Below are 17,721 nucleotides of genomic sequence, written 5' to 3' on the forward strand. Positions count from 1 at the left end.
AGGCTGTAAATCGTGACTGGTGTTTTGTAACAAAGGAAAAAATAGAATGATTTGTGTTGACTTTTGGTCATCGTGTATCATTATCGATCCGGGGGAGGGCGGCGGGGAGCGCGTAGCGCGGATCTGTTGCTCGCCGCTTCTCCGGGAAGGCGGCGTGAGCCGGCAGTCAGTAGAGGGCAATAGAGAAATACAGTTTGTGATGCCTAAAGGATTTGAAGCCCTGATTATGTGTTTACAGAAAAGAAAAAGAAGAAAAGAAGAGCCAGGAGGATAGGTTGTTCAGTTTACTACCGGAGACCTGACTGTGACAGACCACCAAGAAAACAAAATTTTCAAAGAGAGTAGAGAAGACCTTCTGCAGCATCTGCAAGTCTGTCCTTTTTTCTTCAGAGTTACGTAGGATAACTTAGCCAGAACTTATTGATGTCTGCATGTTCAGTGGACTCGGGGATGGACTGGGAGATGCGGAAACGTACTCTTTGGAAGAAACAGGAGAGGAGGCATTTCAAAGATCCTGCAGGTGACAAAGGTGAGCAAACTCACAGCTTCTCTTTCACGTGAGATAATAAATGTTCAGTCAGCTGTATAAAAGTCATGAACACACTGAGTGAGTGATAGAAATTATATGAGAATTTTGCTTTTTCAGGCATGCTACTGCATGATTCATTTTCTCACTGAAAAAAGAGAATAGTGATGCTACAAGGAAAAGCATTTCCAAGCATATGTTATTTTGAAGGCATGCTAAAACCAGTGACCTGTTTTATGTGTCATATTTTGTATTAGAATTGTTTGAAACGTGCTCATCATTTTACAAGCTTTATGTGCCATAGTTCCTAGACTCTAGTTTACAGAGAAATATATATATAAAAAATGTGACTATTGTTTCTCCTTTTAGAGGGGATTTTTGCTCAGCTTTTAGACAAATGTGATTTGGAGGTTTGGAGAAATTTATCAAGAGATTTTTGGATGCATAATGGGAATGCCCTCAGGTTTCTCAAAGGCTTTTTAATCAGAAAGATATTGAGAAGTGATAACTAAGAACACAGTAATAACAAAAGGTGTTAAGCCATAGAAATCAAGGGATGCAGAGGGTTGGGAAAGCAGAAAAAACCACAAGAGACTAAGTTAGGAAATAAACATGTGAAACACTTTTCTATTGCCAAGATCTCAGCTGGTGTCACCATAACACTTGGAAAATATCCTCAGCATGCCGGGAACCATTAAAGCAGTACAGATTATCAGAAGATAAACTTCCACTTCAGCTGCCACCACTACCAGAAGTGACCAATAAGAAATGTTAGGGAAATGAAAGATGAAGAATCAAAGCATTGACATTCTGGGGATATCACAGACCAAATGCAAGGGTACCTAGAGGTCAGTCAGAGAGTACCCATTTGAAACAAGGCAGGCTGAAAAATAAAGTAAATAAATCATATTCTGAAAGAAACCATCAGCTTTTAAAAGGTAATTAAGGGACAAGTTATCTGGTGTTCCTCCTGAGCTTGGATTTATTTTGTAAGTGGTATTATAGGTGAGGCTATGACACAGTGATTTATCTATGCTTTGAGTGCCAAAAACATGTAAAAGATTAGTGTGGCTTTTGTTAGTTTATACATTGTTTAGAACACAGCTTCCTTGCAGTATGTGCGTGAGGGAGGTGAAAGGTAACGTATACAAAGCATGCCACTGTGTCCTGTGGGCTGGCAGCATCCATTTGATAGGGAATATACCAAATGACTATCAGAATCCATCTGATCTTGAAAGCTACAAGTTTTAGTTTCCTATTTTTTCTTCCTTTCATTCAATTTCCAGTACTCTACATCTTGTATACTTGTAAATCCATTATCTCAAAAGATAATAGAAATTAAAGATGGTGTTGAACAAAAACCTCAGAGAGAAATATTCATGCAGCTTAATAGTGCCAACTCTTCTTTAAAGTGGTCTCTGGTAGAAATTATTAACTCTGTATCTAGGATGTGAAGCTGTAGGGCAGTAAACGTTCCCTTATAACTGATGCCTATTTTCAGTGAAATTAGCAGGGTTGTTGTGTGGTGTTTTGTCCATACAAATACAGTCAAAGGGATTTTTGTAGTGGGGAGCCACACAGGCCAGCGGCTGGGGCTGAGGAATGGGAGCTGTGCTCCTGCATGTCCAGGCCTTGCTTTGTCTCTCTGTGACTTTTGGTACATTAGGCTTGCTTATGGTCAGCTCATGAAGTGGCCAGCCTGGCACCTTGCCCATGCCAAAGTCTGGGCTTTGAGTGGCAGGGTGCAGATGGTACAAGGAGGCCTTCCTTTCATGCAGGTTATGGGAAAGGCCCTTGCCAGGTTGCAGTGTTCTACAGTACACAGACAAACATACTCCTATGCCAGTTCTGCCTGTAAATCCTTGCTGCCTTGAGTCATGATAAACCATTCCTTAATTTTCACTCACAGAACAGTTGTCTACAAATGTTGAAATCTCAAGCCAAAGTTTCACCTGTGAAAAAGATGCTGCTAATTAATGTGTTAATTGTCATGTAAACCCCTTTGCTTAATGAGATGTGAAATAGCCCCTGCTGTTAGGAATATCAGTGTGCATAGGAGTTTGTCCCGGGCACTTAGGGTCATTTACTGCTGTGCTGCAGCACAACCCAGGGCTGCTATTTCAGCCTCTTGCCAAAATAGAAACGTTTTACTTTCTGATGAGTCATCTGGGTTTCGCTGAGATCTTGCAAGGTTCCCCCACCCTATTCTTCTTTGCTGTGCAGTCCAGGCCCTGCCCTGGAGGCCTTGCTTTCTCAGGAAAAGATGGGGTGGAACCTGCTTCAGCAGCCGTCAGCTCCATTCCTTAATTAACTTGGAGCAGACTGCTAATGAATGATATGGAGCGTTTTCCCTGTCACTGGAGCTGAACATGCAGCGTTCCCAGCCTTTTCTGGCCAGCAGTGTGGCAGAGCAGTGCTGGCAACTGAGACAGAGTTTGCCACACGTTGTGCTAAATGTTCCCTGCATCAAGGCAGAAAGGGAACTAGGTCAACAAAAGGTGGAACTACATGTTTCAAGAAAATATTTCCTTGCATTTTTTTTTCCTTGTGATGCAAAAGGGGGTAGAGGAAGACTTAATTTTCTCCTTTCCTTTTACTTTAAATTAGTTCCTTTTCCTTCTAAGTCTGAATGATCTGTTTTAAGGTGGCACTAGTTTGAGCATGAGGCCGGACTAGATGACCTCTAAAGGTTTCCAACCTTACCCTATAATTTTCAACAGTCATGCTGTTATTTTGGATTCCTCCTGACTCCAAATTACCTGGGAGAGGGAAAAAAAACCACCACTGTTTAAAGATAATTTTCTTTCCCCTTAAGTTATTATTTTTATTCATTTGAAAATGCACCAGGGAAAATAAAAGCTGGGTACTTCTAATAAATAACAGTGTTATGGAATAGTTCTTTGCAGTTGTTGGTTTATGAGTTTTGTTGTAAAATGCTTTAATTACCGTGTTCAGGCTGCTTTGCAGAATTGGTATTAGGCAGAAATGTAGTCAGCTGAGGGGTAAACTGTTTGAGGGCTGTATTCCCTGCTGCAGTTGAAAAGTGGCTTTTCACACCTGTTTATAGTATCCTAAGTTGGTCTTGTGTTTGAAAAGCTGGTGTCATTGCTGATTCTTCCAGTTCTATGCCTGGTGACTCATGTGGTAAGAAGGAGTGAAATATTTACTGCTAAAGTATGTGAAACAATATTAATTTTAAAAATCCATATTGCTTTTTCAGTAATGCATTTTAGCTAAATTCATTCCAAATTATGCTGTTTGCCCAGCTGACATCCTTAATTCATCACCCTGGCTGAAACCAAGATCTTCAAAGCCATTTACAACAGCTAAACAAACATGTCTTTCATTAGCTTCGATTATAATGCCTGATGAAGTGCACAGAGGATCTAAATCTTTAGAGATGACAGTGATGGATATGATTTAGACACAAGAGAGGTAAGAGAATAAGGCTGATGCTTAGAGTGAGCATTAATCCAGAGTTTCACAGTCAAATATAGGTGGATGGTGCAGTGCTTCGTATCTGCTTCAAAACTGCTGCTGAGGCACAACATATTGTAACTGCACTAGGAAGTGAGCACTTGGGTTTTCATTGCTGGTAATGGGGCCTTGTCCCCAAAACCTGCTCCTCTTTTAAAGGATAAACTGGATGTAACCACCTCCGAAGGGTGAAGCAGCTACAGTGAAGAGGAAAAACTCCACGTGACATCAATTTAATTAGAATGCAGTATCATTGCCTTGATTAGTGATGGAAAACAGGAAACTTCTTCAGTGAGGATTGTGTTATAGCTGCACAATTCCACAGTAGGGAAAGGATTTAACCTTTGTCAAGTTGGCCTGCATGCAAGGCCCTCGGCTTTCCTGTGCCCCTCAGAGACTTTGTGCACAAAACAAAACAGCAAGGGGTAGATAATTCAACAGAAGATTTCTTTTTCTAAAATCCAGAGGCCTCTGCTTAAGCATCCCAAACTATTAAAAGCTCACACTAGTTGTATGCACATATCTTAAGCAAACATCATCAGAGTTATGTTAACTTGTTGCTTATTTGGAATGTGGAGAGGGGCTGATGCAATCTCTGGTCTTTTTCAAGAAGGCACATAGCCATATGTTTTTGTGTATTCTTTTCATTATTATTAGATAAAGCTGACAGTGGTGTTCAAGTATAGTCTGCATCAATCCCTTGAAAGGTCATTTCCTTAGCGAGCAAAGACTTGTTGCCTTTCTTCAGGACAATAGTTTTAAAGACTAAGTTGATAGCTGGGCAGACACAACAAAGTTTGTCAATTCATAATCAATTTATGGAAATGAAAATTATTTTTTCCTTACTGTGTGCTTAAGCAATGTTTTCCTGATGAAAATATTTATGTATTTTTGTTTGTTTGTTTTTTGGGATTTTTTAATCTCCTCCTTTCTCCTGAGACAGTCTGAGATCTCTATATCCCTTAGCACTGTTTAGAAAAAAAGATCTGGTTATCCTAAGAGCAGGGAAGACAGTGTAAAGCCTGAAGGAATTCTAGACAGAGATGCTGTGGCATACATAAGGTCTGTGAAGAGCTTGTCACTGTGCATTTTGGCTCTCAGCTTCTGTTTCATTTGCTCTGCTGGTTAATCATTGGCTTGAGTGCTCAGGTACCATGGTGATCAACACACTACCACTGCCACAAACCCAGCATGATGCATATTCATTGAAACACTATTTTTGAAATAAAACCAAAAATAAATACAACTTTTGAAAATCCTCGGCATAGCTAACATTGCCGTGTACTTTCCTCTCTAACAATATAAATTAGCATGAAAAGATACAGGCTTCTTCCTCCCATTTTAGATTTTTCCTTCTGCTGTTGATATCCCCAGCTTTCTCATTAAGTAGTTTGAAAGGCTTCAGACTTTTTCCATATGTTGAGTATAGCACATTTGTGCATTGGCCTTTCTGTGCAGCTATTGAGATGTTTGTTCCACTGTCATCAATATTCATATCAAGGAAAGGCCCTTGGAATAAGAGCCAAATGCATCCTTGCTCTGTTAAGCCCCAACAGTTTGCTAAGTGTGACCTTTGTGAAGCTACGGGTATAAAGTTCAACCTTGAAAATCTTGGCCAGCAACTAACTGCTGGAATGCCAATTGGCAAGCTCTTCTTCCTTCTCCAAATGCGGAGCCTTCTGCCTGAATAGCTCCAATGCAGCATCTCTTCCGCAGTGTCAGGTTTTGAGGTCTGATCCTCACACAGACCTCTGGTGCTGTTGTTAATTTTTATAATGCTGTACTATTTATATCTCTGTTTGAATATGTAAGGTGGCCAACACTGGGAAGTCAGCACTGAGGAGCAGTTTCCCACTGAGGATGTTACTGTGCCAGCATCCCTCCAAGATAACTGCAGGAAATATAGAAAAAAATATTGCCTCCTTATCATGAGTACCTTATGAGTTTGCTCCTGGTTTTGGTATCTTGAATTTCTTCACAATGCTGCTCTCTGAGCACTGGTGGCTGGAGCAGATTCGATATCATGCTGTCAGTCAATGAGCCCCCAGCACGTGGCATGCCCACGAGGCAAATAAACCACAGAAGAGGGAAATAGAGCTAGATGCAAGGTATGCATCCACTGGAGCTGGGTAATTGTTCCTCAAACTCTGCTGGTTGTAAAAGCTTGCTTTAACTTTTGTTTCAGCTGTCAGGAAATGGAAAATAGATAATATTACTCTTACATTCCCCTCACATGAAATAAAGATGCCAAATATTTTTTCAGGCATGTCTTACCATCTACTTCAACAGCAATTAGCTCACCAATTGGTGTAGGACAAGTTTCATTATTAGATGGTGAAAGCATGCAGAAAGCCTCAAAACTCAAAGAGCGATGCAGGGATGCTCTTTGTCTTTCCCTGGCATGAGGTAGGAAGGGCCTGTGGTGCACTGCTTTGCAGGAGTTGGAGACACTTAAAAGAAGTGGGAAGACAAACCAACATACTGAATGCCCCATATTACTGATTTATTTTTTTTAAGAATAGTAAAGACACTAAATATGGCAATCATATTAATATTCCTGAACCAAAGAGTGGGTGAGATTTATAGGCCTTGTGGGTCAGGACAGTGGTCGCTTCTCTAGCCTGCTTCCTGTGAGATCTGAGCTGATGTTGTTGCAAGGGTGATGGGAGAGAAGCCAGGACTTACCCTCTAAGGATTTAATTTGGAAAGCCTTGTAGTTGGGATTCCCTCCTCTATCTATCTATCTATCTATCTATCTATCTATCTATCTATCTATCTATCTATCTATCTATCCATCCTTCTGCAGTATGGGACTTTCCAGCTTAGGGCTATCCAGTCCTTAAACTCTCTACAATCCACAAATCCTTGTAAAACGTACAGGTCCAGCTGCTCTGCTCCGGTGCTTTGCTGCAGAGAAAGAACAAGCCTTGAGGACAGCGGAAAATGAGCGCTGCTTGCTTCCTCTGCCTCTCCTGACTCCAGGGCCAATGATAGGAACAGTCACATCCCTCTTCCTGGAGGAAGATGGGCCAAACTGCAGAGGAAGGCACCAAACAGGGTGTAGACTATTACTGTGGATGTAATGGTGTAATGTCTTAAAAATCCTGGTGCCTGTAGCATGACTGCAAAACTGGGCTGTGGCATCAGAACATGAGTTGTCCTCTAAAATGATTTTGCTACCATGATATTGCCAGTCCTACAGGCAACTCTTCCTGCCAACCATTTCCTCCTTCTCATTGATCTGCAGTAATTTTTTGGTTACTTTTTTGGTTACTTTAAATACTTTTGGTTTCTTTGCTTACCTTGAATTATTTTTGGTGTTCCTTTGCGTTAAAGTTGAGGGTATTCGTAGCATTCACAGGTTGGGTTCAATTAATTCCTTTGTACTTCTTTTCCCAAGGTTATTCCATTTTTGAGAACCACTCTAGAACAAATCCAAATTGAGTGTGGATAGAGACATCTCTTGCCAACAAATCTGTGCACTTGGTTCTTTCCATGGACTGTAGTCTGGAACTTGGCAAGCCTTTGGAATCTTTCCTGGATGAGCAGTTCTGGATTATTCACCAATATTTTTTTGGAGCTGGAGTGAAAATAAACATGAGCTTGAAATGATGGGTACCAGCTCAAACCCAGACTTCCCCTGTGTGTGCCCAGAACTGAGATTTAATTAATTTGGCCCCTTTTAGATTATAATCCTGTGTCAGAGTGAGGTTTTTAGTTAGGATGGCATGCAGTGTGATACTCATGTAAATATAAATACAGCAGCTTAGTGCTTGTAATATATTTACAGCCTCCTATTAATTCCTAGTGACATTTTCCTTTTCGGCTACAGCAGGAGAAGCTGTGGCCTTTACTGTTGGAATTGTGTTTGGTACCTTCTGATGGCAACAAAACCTGCAGATATAGAAGTATGATAAATGCTCAGGCATGAAGGTGAGAAATTAGTCCATTTCTGAGCAATCTTAACATCTGCTAGAATGAGCAGAGTTTATGTGGGTTGTGCAATTTCAGCCACTGTTCACTTTCATAAAAGCAGACCCATGATTTTTCTGTCCTCAAACACTTGATAGTTTTGGCTAAAAAAGTAGGCCTGCTGCCAAAATGTGTTCAGGTTTTCAAAGTGTCTAATTAACAACAGGGATTGGTTATGCCTGGAATAAAAATTATGTAAGGCAAGGAAAGAAATCACTTGGTCCAATGCTGAAAGGGTTAATGAGGAATTAAGGAGAAGGAAAAAATAAAGGCTTCTAGAGTTGTGTTTAATTTTTCAGTCTCTTTGCTGTCTGCTAGTCCTTTATGTGAATGCTAAAAATTTCATAAAAAAATTAAAAATGCATTTTATAGACCAATTTAAGAAACTGAACTTGCAATTCTAAGTTTGGAAAATTGCACTTATATTTTCTGACAGAATCTTGCATTTGTGACTAAGGGAAAACTTGATTATTTCAGTGAATTGCTAGAGAAGTACATGTGAATCTCACTTTATCCATTCTCACCCTGACAGATTGACTTGGAAACCATGAGTTTCAAAGAAGGTAAAGGTATCAGATGAGTTCATATGCAGCAGATGGGTTTTCTGGAAAAAGTCTCAGATTTGATAAACTTTCAGAAAAATTTTGCATGACTTGCTGGGGGAAAAGTATCTTTGTTGTGAATATTTGCTGGTCCCACTAAAGCTGATGCTACTTTGGGGATGGATTCACTTCAGCTGAGATTAGGACTTTTTTTATAGACCTGTGTGAGCACTGAAGATGAAGACACCAATCATTAAAGCTGTGTCAGCGTCTCAGCAATGAATTGATGTTCTTTTTGGCTAAATTCAATGTTCTTTGAATGAAAATCCTTGATTTACATTTCTCAACTCTTCATGCGGGGCTATTAAGCTGATGTCTTGCTACTGTTTGTGGAGCCACCAAAGAAAGAAGCAAAAAGGGAAAAAATGCCATCCAAACAACAACCCATGGAAAATATTGATTTAAGTTTGGTGGCTGCTGTTGAATGTGCTCATCGTTCCCTCATGCAGCCACAGAACACATTGGCATTGCAGGTAGGCTGTCTGACAGCTTCCTTTCAAAGCATTGCCAAACCTGCTTCGTGGATTAGTCAACAACTGTTTCCTGAATTGTGCTTGCAGCTGTTTCCCCTTCTTCTGGAATAAACAGTTTTATCTGAAAAAAACATTGACAAAGGCCAAAGTTGCACCCCCAGCCTGGCCAACTGATATAAAGGAAATCACATTTTCTTGGTGTTTGTAGAATGAAAGTCACAGCTGTTACCATGGGAATAGTCAATTTATGAAAGAAGAAGTTTTGAGGAGGCTGAACATTACCACTAATCGAAGTGATTGCAGTCAAGACAAAAGGTTAATGTTCAAGATCTGCTAATTAGAAGAGAGCTACTTTTCTGGTAATGTGAGGATGGATGCAAATGAATTCTGTTTGATAAAAATGCTGCTGTCCTGGCTAATCCCTTGAATTTATTATTTTGGATACAAGGATTAGATTCATCCCTAGTATAGTATCCACTGATTTGTTTTCAAGTAAGTGTAAACTTAATGGGTATAAACAGATGCTATTTCCTGGAAAGGTTCTTTCAAATACATTCCTATAATATATTTTAAGTGTTATTACTTTGCCTTCCCTTTTTGGAGACATTTTTCTCTGTTTTGTTTTGTATTTTGCAACTACTGATGTCCTCTCTGTCCTTTTCTCTCTGCTCAACACATTTTCTAGGGTTTAGAAATTACTATGGTTCTTCAGATTTCTCCTTAAATGTGCTAAAAATGTTATCAGCAAATAGAGAAAAGACTTTTTTATTCTGCTGCACTCCCTCTATTGACGGACTGTGCCAAGACAAAGTGAATAATATAGTAGTCATCATCTGCAAACAGAAATGTTTGGGCCAGATCATCTCTGCTCATATGAAGTGCCAAATTTTCACTCTCTTCAGGAGAAATGCATCTCTGCACAAGTTCTAAAAATACAGTTTCTGTTAAATTTCTCTTTAGAGCACCCATCTGACATACTTCTTTTAAGCAGCTAATAATTTAAGAAGAATTCTCCAGTTTGCCCTGAATTATTTCACAAAATAATCCTTATTAATTAATTATTTAACAAAATACTTAATTATTATTAACATCATATTTGTGTGAGCCCTAGCTGTTTAAATAATCTTGGGCTCTACATTCTTCTATGTATTTTTACTTGCAAGTAGCCTGCATTATCGCAAAAGCCTTTATCTGTGTAATTAGTTTTACATGGATTTTGTAATGAAAAGTGTATGTGCAAAAAGGAATGGTGTGCTGGATATGTCCCCCAAAATGAAACCACTAACATCAAAGCAGTGATAATGTCAGTACCACACTAATGATGGAAGAGCTAAAGGACACTCTGTGACCAGTGGGTGCAAGCAGTGGGTCCAGGCAGTTCTAGAGGGTGTTACAGCACCTTGATACTTCCAGCTGTGTATTAACCTCTAACTCCAAGGCTGTAATTTTGCCCCCACTCTCCTATCTGGAACAGTGTTTGAAAAACTCATAGCTGCTTTCATTCTGTACAGCCTAGATGAGTGTGTGGCATGTACACTGCCTTCCCTGCCTTGCTCTTGTTGCTCCTTTAATTAGATGATACTAACTTACTTCTACCTGCAGGCATCTTCCTCAAGCTAGCTAGGCAGCAGTTACGTGCTTAGTTAGCTTTTCTCTTGCTGTGCTAAACAGGTCAGCTCTGGTAGTGTCTTCGGATGGGAAATCTCTTTGTCTCCCATGTTCTACTGGAAATCCCCACTCTTATGTTCTATGGCCTCATTTGCCTTTTTCATCATGTTACTTGTTTTGTCACTCTCTCATTGTAGTCGTCATTTGTCCTTACCGGGTCATCTCCCATGTTACATTTTAATTTTCTGCCCCAGACCTTGTTGCTGACCCCATTTCTTTGGCTCACATCTTCAAGCTGCATGTATCGCTTCACTACTCCACTGACATTAGAATGTGCAGGTACTCTTCTACCTTGGTCACAGTGATCAAGAGTTATGGAAGGACAAGAGTAGCCCCGGAATGGATCCTGAAGACCCACTGCTAATCTTAATTGATTTGATGCATCCCTTCTTAATGGCACTTACTTGCTATTATTTCTCCTTTAGCTGTTTTTTAACTATGCAAAATGTCTTAGTCCTCAGATTCCTTAATAGCATAAAACACAATGTCAAATGCCTTACTAAAGTCCTGAAAGATGAGACCTATTACACCTAATTTGTTCACAATATCTTTTACCTCATCTAAGAAAACTATATGGATAATTTATATGGTGTCCTCTTGCTAAATTGCTGTTGCACTTTATCTCATTTTTCATTTACCTCTGTGTCTTTATATATTGTCTCTCTCAAAATGTATTTTAAAGCCTTTCATACTAATGAGGTCCAACGAAATAGCTTGTAATTTCCCAACTGCCATCTCCTCTTATTTTTCTTCTCTGATTTTTTTGTAAGTAAAGAAACCATATCTACTATTTTTCAGTTTCACTCCCAACTAGATGGTGCTATTAAAAATATTTGTCACTGGACCAGCATTACATGTGAGAGGAATTTTTAGAAGTGTGAGATGGTGATTAATCAGACTTCAAGCATTTAACTCTTTGAATTGGTTTTTTTGCTAGCTTTGGTAGTTTCTATTTGTATATCCACGTTCTTATTATTCACCTTATCTTTGTCTGTAAATTTAACCTAAAATTTTCTGATTGAAAACTGGGGGAATATACTTACTTGAGGCCTTCCTTGTGTTGTCTTTAATCTCTTTTTCATCCTTCCTCCACAGTGGCACAGTTTTTACTATGTGCTTTGATATTCTTTGCAGGACAGAAGTCAGTTAAGTTCGTGGGAGTTCAAACTTTATCTTTGTACTTCCTGACTTCTCTGAAGTTTCTAGCTTGTGGACAGTACTTTTGGCATTGTGTGAACTTTGCTTATTTCCAGTACCTCCATTTTTTTGGTTTCTGGCTGCAGTTTTGTAAAAGCTACTTGTTCAATTTACTGTCTCTTTTCTGTACTACAGAATAGGCAAAACTCGAGAGAGTTTAAATGCCATTTTTATTGTCATTTTACAATACTTTACTGTGTTAGTGCAATTCTTAAGTTCCCATGCCTACCTTTCTTCTCTCTTATATGAATAATCCTCCTCATGTCAGAATCAAAGCTATGAAGATTATTTGTGAGAGAAAAGGTTTGCAGATTAGGGTCTACATTCCTTGAAGTACTTTCACCAGGTACAGCATTTTTTCACAGCAGTGGCTTTTTTAGCTGTGCTGTAAAAGCTGTTTAAGAGATACACATGCAGTATCAAAAGAAATGCAAAATGTTTTGGAGGATGAAACTGCTTGGAAACTGAAGAATGCAGGGATTTGTTCAGGTGCCCAGTATTTCTCTAATAGCGTTTTTGCCAATCGACTCGTGTTTTATTTCTGTCTTTTAAGTATTATTAGATTTTCTTTTGGCACGCTGGTGATTTGCAAATGTACAAGTACTGTTCTGAGTGCTTGGGAAAATGGTCTTTCACAGAACTAAATTGTTGCCTGAAAAAAATCTTTGGTAACTACTTATTGCTTGGACTTTTGTTAAGTCTCAAGATATGTCATGGCTGTGTTGCACTAACAGTAGAAAAGCATATTTAGCATCTGACTGTGCCCCAAAGAGCTTGCAACTGAAATATGTAAAATACATTCAGCACCTAAGTAAACATAATTTTCATGGTTACTGTGAAAGGTGGGAAAGAAGCCAGTGTCGCTCATCTGGGGCACAACCAGTAGCTGCACCCAATCCGATTGATTTCTCAGTCTCTCAATTGCAGGAATGTTTTTTCCTATTTTCATCCACTACAGTTGTTAGTAGGAGTAGGAAATTTCAGTAGGATACTGGGAATAAAAGGAGACAAAATTTCATTTATCTTCCTGCTGTTTCACTTTAATAATCTGTCACCATACGCAAAGCAATTGGTAAAAGTAGAAAGTGTGGTATGTTCTCCACTGCAGCCATTGCATTTTGTAGCCACTCCAGAGGGAATATGCATTAGCCATTAATCTGTTACAGGGAGGAGGATGTGGATGGGTCAGAACACAATTTGTCTGTTAATTTGCAAATATTGAGCAAAAGAGATGAACAGGCTGAACAAAGAAGTAGATGACAATGCAGAAAACATTTTTTGGCATTTTAAAACCTTTCTTTTGAATGGAGTCCATTCATAAGTAATATGATGCAGAGTTCTGAGAAGATATCAAAAAGTCTCTGCAGATTTAGATTTTCAGATTAGCTGGTGAACTGCACAAATGTGACCTGAATTATGACTCTCCTGTGGTTCCTACTTATAAATCCTTTTTCCACTACAAATAAATTTTGAAATATATTTAAAATAATGAGTTAATGAAAAAAAGAGGGTTTTTTTAATGGACACAACTACTTTGAGTAGTGTAACTTTTTGCTGTGAGAATGAAAAAAAACCTTCTTCAAATCTCTTTTGTATGTAACTACATTCATTTACTTCAGCAGCATCAGTGAATCTAAGTTTGACCAACAAAAGTCAGCTGGAATGTCACTTCTGTGAGTGTGTGTCAGAAAGATTCAGGAGAGGTTAGTGAGGAATCTGTGTGTGTTTCAGTACTTCCCCAATATGTCATCTTCCCATCAAAGCAGGATTCTGAGCCATAGAAAATCATGGAAGCAGAATTCTGTTTTGAAGTGTGTCATTTCACGTATGTACACAGCTATTATTTCCCTCTCAGGCAGTGAAACTATGTACTCTATTTAGAAAGAAAGAGTTTTTTGTACAACTGTAATTATGAAGAAATTCCTTTCTGTCAGGGTGGTGAGACACTGGAACAGGCTGTCCATGGAGGTACAAACCTGGCAGTGTTCAAGGCCTTCAGCAGCCTTGTCTAGTGAGAGGTGTTCCTGTCCAGGGCAAGGCAGGGTTGGGACTAGATGATCTTTAAGATCCCGTCCAACACAGACCATTCTATGATTCATTCTATGGTTCTGTGATTTCCAAAAAGAACAACAAATCCCGTAGAAGTGCTTGCATAATGTTATATTAAGGAATTTCAAGGAAAATCTGATCAAGATGGTACTCAGACTATGAATAGAATTTCAAGCACCATCACAGTGTTGCAAAGAGTCCTACAAGAAGGTCTCCTCTGGCACCAGTGTTGCAGTTACTCACCTAGCAAATCTTGTGCTCAGTAATTCATTTCAACAGCAACAAAAAAATACAAATAATTTTATCACTAATAATGTTTTTTCCTCAGTTTCTTTTCTAAAACAATCAACACAAATCTTTGTTCTCTTATTCTTCATGTTTTGAGGGTTTTTTTTTTTTGTTTTCTTTTTGTTTTCTTTTCAGGGAAGAAGGTGTTCAAACAATTGGAAACTTTTCAATCAAGAATGTGGAGATAATAGGTTAAATAGGGCTGATAATTCATGGTAAGGAAAGTCTGCTCTGTGCTTGTTTTCTGAACAATACTTTCAGAAAAAAGGATCTTAGCCTTACAATTTGTAGTCGTGCATGAACTTTTCAGGAAAGCAATTCTGCTATATCAGAGACATTCTGTTTGTTAACAGGCTGTAAAATAATGGGTGTTGATTTAAAATTCAGAGACACAAAAATAACTGGTTTAATTTTTGGATGCATAAAATATTCAGATTGCTAGTTGAAAAGAAACCCCATACCATTTCTTTCAATGCTTGTCTGTTAAAAATGAAGGATATTTTTGACTTTGCTTATAAGCCTATGTTGATTTTTCCGAGCTCTGGAGCATGAGCTGCAATACAAATAGAATGGCATAGCTATTTACCCAGCAGTTGTCCAGACAAACTGACCTGATTAAGGTGAAAATTTTTCATTGCAGCAGTTTTCTATGGGTGTTAGGATATTTTTAGTGAAAGGGCATGTTTTTGTGCAGGTTTATTTTAAAAACCCCCCCACCCTCCCCAGGCACCAAACAGTCAACTTAAATATTTATTACATATTTTAATTTAAATAAGTCTCTATAGTGCCTTCTGAGGATGACAATTTAGATGCTTATTTCTCCTATTCTACTTAGGGGCCTGTTTTACTGTTTGGACTTAGTGCTCCATGACATGCCACTGTCTCTGCTTTATGGCTGTGGACATAGCCTATTCTGTGATGAATTGGGGGAAATACAGTCTAGTAGTGTAGCTATACAAGGGAATGAGAATATGAGTCACTCAAACTTTAATATCTGTGAGTGCTAAAGCTTGTATTTAAAGCTCCCCCGGAAAACTTAATTCTTTTCTGCAAGAGGAAAAACCTGAAAATATTTTTAATTACCTCTAGACAGCTAATTTTTGTTTACTATTGAATACATATGGTGACTGTGGTAAAATTATTCCACAGGATATAAGTTAGTATTTTAGCTGTGCAGAAAACTAATACTGTGAGTGAAAGGCTCAGACTGAATTTTTGTACAAATGATTTCATCTGACAGGTGGAAGAGAAGGGTGATTTTAAGTCAGAGGCATGCTGGGCTATTGGTATTCTTCAGCCATACTCTATTTGTGCAGAGAACTTTTTTGTTGATGTCTCTATTAATCCTCTCTCTCCGTTTGTAGCATTTGACACAGAAAGCATTTTTTCACACAAGCGTTGTGCATGTAGCATGGCCCACACAACTGAAATTCATCTGTGAACTACAGTGTCAGCTTGACATCAATTACTGTCTGTGGCTCCAGGATAGGTATCTTTAAGCATCAAGCAACAAGCAGAAGTTGTATTTCAAAGCCTTGAAACCTGGTCTGAAGCTGCTGGTCTGAAAGCTCTCATCCAATTTGGATGGTATTTTCTCAGCTTGGATTGCTTAATCAATGCTCTGTTTTCACTTCATTGGCAAAAAATAATACAAAAAGAAAGCTTCTCTATTAACAAGTCATTTGTCATTTCCAAGCTGGCAGCAGAGGTCTGCGCAGTCATGTCTACTGAGTTGCTAAATCTTTATGCCTTCTTCTCTTTGGAGAATCATTAGGTTTAGAATCACTTGCCTCTACAGGGCTGATCAGGATGGCTTGTTTTAAAACATGTCAAAAATGTTGGGCAGCAGCTTGTTAAAAACTTCCACATTATGGATCATTCTGATTGACTGGGCATAGTTTAATACCAGTTTTGCGATTATTTTTCATACAGGTTGCAAAGATGCTTACACATCCTAATTGAGACTTTAGTCTGGACTTGGCACAGAGCTATAGTGCATCTAAGCTCTTCCAATTTTTCTTCATATTAATCCAAAATATGTTTATTTTCTCTCTGTTAATTTGAAATCTGAGTAACTGTTGCTCAGTGCTATTACAAGACCTTGCCCAGAGAAGTTTTGAATGCCCCATTCCTGAAAAAGTTCAAAGCCAGGTTAGATGGGGGCTTAGAGAAACCTAATCTACTGGAAGATGTCTCTGCCCATGTCCGAGGGATTGAAACTCGATTTTAAGGTCCCTTCCAACCCAAACCATTCTGTAGTTCTATGACTCTGTGACTGTTGAGAAACTGATTTTCAGAAAAGCTGTTTGCCCACATTGTCTTCAGCTCAAGTCAAGTGTTGCTGCTTCTAAACACCAGTGGTACACAGTCAACCTAAATCTCTGAAAGAGACTGAACTGCAGCCCAGCCCTCAGGCCCATCACATCAGACCAAACCTGGCTGCCAAGGGTTTGTGTCCAAGCGCAGAACAAGTGATGTGTGTGCATATTTCTGTGCCCACCCTGACTTCCATCCAGTAACCTTCAGCACATCGTAATTGTATCCTGGAGTCTCATGTGCCTTAAGACAGCGAGTGACCTTGACTTGGAGCAGCTACAGAGCACGCACGTGTTTCAGCTGACAAGGCCTCTGGCAAAGGGGCAGGTGGGGAAGCCTGTGCAAAACCTCTGTGCCAGAATTCATTTGAACTTATTCTTTTCGTGACTGCAAGGTGGATGGGAGATGGAGGAGAGCGGAGCTACCGTCCTCCTTTATTCCCTTGTATTTCAGGGAGTTAGTCCCTATCAGGGAGAAAGAAGGGCAGTCCCTGTCACCAGGAAGAGTTTTTTGGGTCTCTACCTTTGTATGCACCATGTGAGGGTATGACTTTTCTCTCATCTCCTCCACCATACCATGAAGACAGACTCTCCTCTCCTTGTATAACTAGGTTTTCAGAGCTCAGCAGCAAAAGTGCAGACCTTGTTCTTCTAGAAAATGACATGACATTTTGTTAGTGCCAGAGAGAATTGGACTCCAGGATCCAAAGACTGAATTTAGGTCTTTTTTTGAGTACTGCATTTCAAGTTAAATCGTTTTCTGACCAATTCATAGTGAAGAACTACATCTCTGTTTCCTGTCTTGTATGCTATAAATGCAACTTGATTAGATTATATTTATTGTACTTTGAACTTCAAATATTTCCTGCAGTTTCCAGGAAAAGAAAGGAAGGAAAAGTAGGAGAAAAATCATGACATAAATGACTTTGGTCTAATTTGTAACTTTCAGATTTTGAGTATCTCTTAATTTGATTTGCAGGTGATGATCTGCTGACAGAATAAATAAATCATAGAAAGTGCCAAGACTGCACAGGCATTTGCTGTGGTATTCCTACATGAGAAACCTTCGTCACAGTCTTTCTTCAAGTATGTTCTCTCCTGGGGTAAGTGTTTCAGACATACAATCTTCTCCTGTGTCAAGAGTTTTCAGCAGA

The 17,721-nt window shown here is 39.1% G+C and overlaps 1 long non-coding RNA gene across 2 annotated transcripts in view; it reads left to right on the top strand.

The window, feature by feature from the left end:
• The first annotated feature begins 261 nt into the window (after positions 1–261).
• The window catches only part of LOC135444238 (uncharacterized), a 79,083-nt gene continuing 61,623 nt past the window's right edge, over positions 262–17,721 (top strand). For both annotated transcript variants that reach the window (XR_010439184.1, XR_010439185.1), the window contains exons 1-2: positions 262–529; positions 17,547–17,670. This is a non-coding gene — a long non-coding RNA (uncharacterized LOC135444238). The remainder of the gene's footprint in view (positions 530–17,546; positions 17,671–17,721) is intronic.

Source organism: Zonotrichia leucophrys, chromosome 2, assembly GCF_028769735.1.
Source record: "Zonotrichia leucophrys gambelii isolate GWCS_2022_RI chromosome 2, RI_Zleu_2.0, whole genome shotgun sequence".
NCBI classification, from domain to species: Eukaryota; Metazoa; Chordata; class Aves; order Passeriformes; family Passerellidae; genus Zonotrichia; species Zonotrichia leucophrys.